Source organism: Thunnus maccoyii, chromosome 2, assembly GCF_910596095.1.
Source record: "Thunnus maccoyii chromosome 2, fThuMac1.1, whole genome shotgun sequence".
NCBI lineage: Eukaryota > Metazoa > Chordata > Actinopteri > Scombriformes > Scombridae > Thunnus > Thunnus maccoyii.
This window is the reverse complement of record NC_056534.1, coordinates 27,873,650-27,881,204: the sequence shown is the minus strand read 5'-3', so window position 1 is coordinate 27,881,204 and position 7,555 is coordinate 27,873,650. Positions and strand designations below refer to the sequence as shown.

General features: G+C 38.8%; 1 long non-coding RNA gene across 1 annotated transcript; it reads right to left on the bottom strand.

Moving 5' to 3' along the window:
* Positions 1–288: 288 nt before the first annotated feature.
* On the bottom strand, positions 289–2,042 carry LOC121906592. Its single transcript, XR_006098683.1, has 3 exons — positions 1,976–2,042; positions 1,740–1,809; positions 289–1,650 (listed from the first exon to the last, which is right to left on the bottom strand). It is a non-coding gene; the product is annotated as an uncharacterized LOC121906592 (long non-coding RNA).
* Between the last annotated feature and the right edge of the window lie 5,513 nt (positions 2,043–7,555).

Here is a 7,555-nt window from a genome sequence, read left to right as displayed (position 1 = left end):
AGGTGATGATTGAGAGGGATTCTTTTTTTATTAGTCTATACACAGTTTTTAGGAAAATCCTGCATAGTATGCCTTTAAAAATAATTGTACTGTGTGTTTCTTTCGTTGTTTAGCCCTAGCTAATGCTAACAGCTGAGGTAATTTTTTAGATGTAATTTTCTAGAAAGTTACTGGCATTACTTGCCACAGGATCCACAATAACATTATTGGTATTAGTTTGTTAGTTGAATGTTTGTAAGATGAACTCCATCTTATCAACACTCTTAAATAACAGATGAGTAAAATGAGAGAATGAGTGGTGATGCCCCCCCTGTTTCTTGCTGTTGATTTTATAGAGATTCACAAAAAGTTTATTACTTGAATCACGGAGGTCATACCATCCCCATCCCACATGTAGTCAATCTACAAGTTAAGTTACAGTTGTGTTCCACTCAGACAGCTAAGGGTTAGTGATGTTTGCATGTTTAGCTAGGGAAAAATGTGCTTTACGACAATCTGTCAATCCTTAATACTTAAGGGAATGTGTACGGTGGATATTTACATGTGCTCTCCACCATCTAAGTATTATCTTTCCTCCCAAGACTACCTGGCAGCCCTGCACTTCAGTGAAAACGCTGGGTGTCCCCAGCAACAACATCAGTTGGTGAGCTGCTATTTAAAGTCACAAATCACAAAATGTGCAAGTAGCCATTATACAACAAGTGAAAAATAAATAACATATAGAGTAATTGATAAATAACATACAGTGATTGTTGTCTTTCATAATAAATAAACCTTATAATGAAAACAATATAAATGCTAAAAATCACACTGCAACAGGGCTGTTGGGTTATTGGACAATTTGACAAAGTATCCATGGATGAACTGCTGGTCCTCATCTGTGAGAGGACCATGACCCTGCCCCAGATATGGATGATGTGCTGAAGATCCCACATCTGCCCAGTTTAAAAGACCAGAGAAGCAGGAAGTGATAGTCAGCTACATGTCGAGGTTCAATCAAAGACAGGTCTGAAACACATGTACCTTCCTTGAGTGTCAGGGAATTCTGTCCGTATCCATAGCACCACGCCGGTGGGCAGTACCACTCGGAATCTCCGGCCACAAAGGGCCTAACATCAGTTTACAAAACTTCTGTAGGCCAAGTATCTTCAATGGCTTAACAAAGTGTACATGATATTTAGTCAACAGTAAACGGTGACACCCATTTATAGTGTGTCCATCTTTTTTTCCTATTTAAAAAAAATTCAGGACTGCTGCACAAGGTGGTACATTGAATAAATGTGTTTCAAAAGTTGTGTGGTATTTGCTATAACAATCTTCATGACAATAAAAGTTGTTCAATCTATATAAACTGTTTTGTGTTTATGTAACATAAGTGATGACTATGAAACAGTAAGCAGGTAATATAGAGGAAACAGTAATTGTATTTTCTTCCTTAGTCCTATTTGTATTACAATAATAATTGACAATTTATATGCATAAAAAATACTTTCTATTTCTATTCCCCTTCAGATGTAAAGGCCCATAGTGTGCTCTATAAATGTTGAATGCATGCTGTAGTGAGCACACATTCAAACATACAGGTTTGAAGCCAGGATGATTCATCATGCATGATAGCTGGTTGTGAAGCTGCTGTAGTCTTCTTGTTACCTAGTAAATTTGAAAGGGTAAGTGACATGGAATGTAGAAAAGATAATGACTGCATTATTACAATTTCATTCATCAAGCATTCATACTACCCGTGGTATCTCCCTGCAGCAGGCATCCTGGGGCTCTGTAGGCACTGTTGAACAATTCCCACAAATACACCTGTGCCAGGAAAGAGATAAAAAAAAAGTGACAACATTGCAGATGTAGTTTATTTGAATGTTTTGTTACTAATAAGGACATAGGTCAGCAAATGCAACGATTTAATAACGTTGTAAATGTTATTCAGTACATAATCTTTAAACGCTGTAATAACTGGTAAACATACATTACTACGAGTTATGAGGAGCTGGCAGACAATCCTACAACCCCTGCTTGTCCAACTGGCTGGTACTGTTGGCGAGAAAACATTGCTGGCTCTTTACTACAATGTTTGAGCTTGAGCTTTACTGGTGTAACGGGAATAGCTTAATGGTGTTTATGTTACTTGCATTTATTTACATGCCAGAAACCTAGCTTTTGATAAAAACACATTAATTATCGATAATGTGTGGGGCCTCATTTTTATTTTTCCGCAATCCTCTAAACATGGTCTCCTTTTATACCTTGTACCTGAACATAGATGGAGTCACTAACAGTGGGCTGTTTGCGACACAAGCAGCAACACTGTATGACTTTAGCCAACATGCCCACATACAAAAAGAAATGTCTGACATACAGTTAATAACTACTCACTGATGGCCTTGACATTAACCTATTGTGTTATTGAGTTATCAAGGACACCTGTGTTTTTGTGTTGAGAAATGTTAAAGATATCATTAAAAGAAAACCATAACATGGTGACAGTGAGGAAAATACTTCCATGTGGGTCCTCCGTTCAACCAATCACAAAGCTTTACCTTCTGGATTTCAAATTCAATTCATTCCTGCAGTGCTCTAAAATTTAAATTATAAAATTTAATTAATTTTTTTATTTTTTATTTTTTTTATTGAAAGAACATCATCAAACTGCTACATAAAATAACACAAATAACATAACAGCTCAGATAACTACACAATGCAAAGACAATGATTCAAACAACATGCAACTATGTGGTTTCAGTGATAGCAGTGTCCATAGCAACCACCAATGATGGAAAGCCTGAAAAAATCTTCGTAATAACTGACAAACTAAACATCATATACATTCACTGAACAATAATTATGAAAATAAAATGTACATTTATTGCTAGAAGTGTTATCAAAAGACATTTTAATACCAAAACGAGAGAAAAAACTGAGAATAAAAACAATGTCAGTCTTTTTTTTTTTTTTTTTTTGAGCAGACAGAAACTTGACACATGATGTGGATGCAGGCCAATAGAAATGAATAGTCCAAAAAAAAACCATAGGCATCTCACAATTTTAGAGCCATTATTGTGAAACTAATACATTTTGTGCTGTGGACCAATGTAGGTATTACACATTTTGAAGTGAAACTGGGTTGGAAAATACACATCATGAGTGTCCACCCTCCTGTGAGGGGAAAATAAAGTGTGACTGCAACCTCAGCTGAACCTTTGAGTTTGTGGAGAAGTGTTACAGATTTCAATGGACACAGGCTCTGAAGTTTGCTTTTAGGGGTATAAAACTAGAAATTCTCCTCAAACAATATTTCTTCCTTTCCTTGGCAGGATTGTGTTTTAAAATACTGTATTCACACCTTTTTCCTTTAAATGGTCACTCACTCCTCTCATCTAGTCTGAATCACTGTGACTATCTAGCTTATTGTTGCACCTTAAAAATGAATTACAACACATCAGGTAAGAAAAAAAAAATCTACTGATTAATTCATGTGTAGGTTGGAACAATGTGTCAAGTGATTCATCATATATCACAATCAGCACCCATGTCTGTGATCCACAGCCGTTAGAAAACGTGAATAGCTACATCAAACAGTGATCTCATATGCATGAATATACACTCTAGTCCCATTCTTCAAAGCAAGAATATCAACATTATTGAACTACTCACTATGATCACTGTTTACAAAGCCAGCGGAAGATGAAAGTGGCTTATGTTCATATGTGATAGAGAGGAGAAAAGGGAGGGATACGATGGAGTAGAAAAGAGGAGGGGATAAACAAGTTTTTCTTGGAGAGAAAATAAGAAAGTACAAAACAGAGGAGAGAAAAGAAAGACAATCGAAGGAAATAGGGTGATACTTTGACTCATTGCGGAAATGCACCAGCACCTCCGCCACCCCGTTCTTGCACCATCCCTGTAATCATTTTCAACATATTAAATTTGGATTAACAACAATAGTTGAATTACAATACTTGCTGGCAAGGAAATTATTTTCACCTCACTAATGAAATTCATGAAATAATGCCTGCCGCGATTCCCACCTCAAGGCAGACTCGCCCTCTTTCACACTCACACACAAACACATGTGCACGCACCACATGTACATATGGACCCAAAGGGGTTGATTAGGAAGTAATAATGGAGGTGCCGCCGTGTCATTCATCACTGCATGAAAGCAGGGATGTGTTGCATTGTTTACCTGCAGTGTCTATTATTAAATATGGAAATGCAATAGTAGCTCCTTAGGTGTAAATAGATTACATACAAGATTTTGCCATGTTTAGGTTACAGATGGTAGGCTGCATACTCACCTAAACACCACCACCACAAGGGAAACACTTCTGATGACATACTGCTAATAGGAGAGAAACACGTACTGTATGAAGTCAAGGGCTCTTGAGGTAACTACAGCAACAGAGGCAGAAGCGAGAGCTCTGTGTGTGTGTGTGTGTTGGTGTGCGTGTTCACATGTACATGCAAAGAAAGTATCAAGAATTCAAATCCTTTACAAGGCACTCAGGCATAATCCACATTAAATCACATATATTCATACAAATGTAATAAAATTTAATTGAATGAGTCCACAGTGGTGTCTCTCCCTCTCTCTCTTCCCGAGATGAGCCCTCGCTTGGCTACCTTATACTGTGATGCGCTGAATTATTTCATGAATCGCAGGCTTCTCTACAGAGCAGAGCATTCACTGTAATGTTGTGAAATGTTAGGACACCTCTCTCCCTCTGCACTTTTCTTCTCCGGTCTCACTAAGGCCCTGTAGGCCTGCGCGGTGATTGAATGAGACAGCGTGTTGGCACATATGTGCTTGTATGTGCACACATGCGTGGGTGTGTGTGGTCATGGAATACGCATGTGTGCGTATTTATCAGATTATGTTCACGTATCTCATGCTGGGAATGAGTCTGTTTATATGTAGATACACTTTCATGTTCACTCTGTGTGACCTTATATATGCGTATGTGTGTGTGTGTGTGTGTGTGGGTGACCAATAGCGGTGTGATGGTAATCCCTGTGCATTCGCCAGCCAGCTCCAGTCATGGTCAGTTGAGAGGGACTCTCCCTGATGCCGGTACCCCAACAGAGGGAACCTAAATCAGGCTGACATGCTCCTGGCACACCCTGCACCAGCGCCAAATTGTTCCTGACAGTAACAAATGCATCCCATTGGGTGTTCGACGGTAGTACAGTTCTCCTAACCTCTTCCTCCAGTGCAAAGACTAAAAGGCAGGAGGGCAGAGAGACAGATTATATTGGAAAGAGAAAGTATTATTCTTGAAATAGGGTTGGTGGAAAGTGTGATTACTTCTAACTTCTTCCTTGTCAAAAATGAGATAACAGTAATTGCTGTTTGACTGAAATGAACCAAAATGAACCAAGACTTAAGGACACAGAGAAGTGGAAGCAGACAGCAAGTTGTAGTTGTGGAAAAACATTTTAATTGCAAAGTCAAAAGGTTCAGGTCTGAAAAAAGAACACTTGAACTTTTTTCATACACTGAAGGAACCATGCCACTGTGAGCTTTTTTGTTGTATCAGTACACTTCAGTCAGGACATCTAAATGAATCAAATTTTAAAACTTTTTAGAAGTATTCCCGCTGATAGTGGAGAGGCCTCATGCGCTCTCTCTCTCTCTCTCTCTCTCTTTCTACTCTCCTAATAGGATGGTAGTTCTTTGATACTTTTGTGCTATATTGTAAAAACCAGCAACATCAAGAAATTATTCATTAAAAAAAAATCAACATTATGAATTAAAAATGTTTGTACACTGTTGGGCTTGGGAAGTGTATTTTTTTTGTAAGAAAACAGATAGTTCAATGTGCATTTAAAATGTGATTACTTGAGTCCAATAAAGAAGGCAGCACACTGTGTCTGCCAACAATGTTTCCTAATTGCAAATGAGCAAGCCGGGGTGCGGAGGAGTCCCAGCAGATCTGCTATTCAGTGCAATACCATTACGCCCGAGCCACACTGCCTACCTTTACCTGTGCATGAAGACTACCTCGCTGAACTGCTGCAGCTTGCATGCCTGTGGTGTCCACACAGACGGCGTTGCTGCTGTTGTGCTTCTACTGTAAGCCCTAACTACACTTAGTTTGCCTTTGATAATGGCCATCAATAATAGAATGTTTCGTTTCATTTCATTGGGGGTCCAAGCAGCAAAGCTCACTGCTTGAGCCCTCTTGTTCTCATTTTTCTTTCTTTTTCTTTCTTTGTTTCTTTCCTTTTTTTCTTTCTTATTTTTCTCTACTTAAAGTGTTTGTGCAGCAAAACCATATGACCAAAAATCACCAAAATTAGCAGGTGGGTTGCAAATTCCACCCACTACTCAAGCACATATAATGGCACTCATTAACCTCAAGATGATGCTGTAATTATCAAGTTTACATTTTCACAATTATCTTGAAAACGGCTTGGCATGGAGTCATCATTCATTCATTCATTCATCATTCATCATTTTAATCTCCTGTCACCTGCATCTAGTCTTCTGCTCTACAAATGTCAAATTTTGCAGTTTTTTGTAATCTGTTTGGACCCCAATTGTTGCTGCTTGCGGCTATATTTATAAATTTCATTATATTTAGGTTAAGAAGTGCATGCTGAATTGTAAAATATCTATATATTTTTTCATGCATGTGACATATTCTACAGATATAGACATTGAAACTATAGTGAAATGTGTCAGTTATGTAATGTTGCTGGTTTGATGTCAATATGACTATCAACAGATCATTTTCACTGTGTATTTTTGCTGAGAACCGCAAGCCTCTCGCAGAGAAAATAGGCTCAGTGCTGAAACTCTAGATGACGCGCCGCCGCAGCACCTGAAGCTAGGTTTATGCTTGATGCAGGGTCCCCGGCACGATGGTGTGTGTGCCAGAAATGACATCATCGCTTCTTTTGCATCTAGTGTGAAAGCCCCACAAGTTGTTGCGGCACTTGGTTGTGTATCTCTGAATTTTTGTAACCAGGCACATGCTGCTAGCGCTGCAGAGAGGGACTTCCCAAAGGTATAAAACAGTGATTTTCCAAAACATCTGTGCAAACAATACAAAAATGTGCCTCTCCTAATGACTGTGTCCAATCAAAATGAATAATCAATAAATCATAAAGTAGCAAGTTAAAATGGCATATGAATGAAAATTCAATCCAGTGGGCTACTACCATGTGAGCTTTAAATCATGAAGTGCTATCTGACTTTTTTTCTTGTCAAAATCTCTAAATCAAAGTTCTCTAAATATTCATGACCATTTGAATGTGGACTCGTTGACTTCTTGCTTATTCACAGATTATTTTGTTTGTACGCCCCCTGGTGTTTCAGAGAATACTGCAACGTACAACATGTTGAGCATAAATGCCTCTGTGCATGCTCTTAGCTTGCGCAGCATCTGCAGCGGTCCGCACCACAGTGTCTCACACTAGTATAAACGAGGCTTGAGCTGCGCTGCTCAAGTGGACTGTGCGGCTGCTCTAACCTGTTAACATGGGTGCCAAAATGAAAAGCAAGAGGTTCCACATGCACATGCGTTGCTCAAGTAGGCGGTGTGGC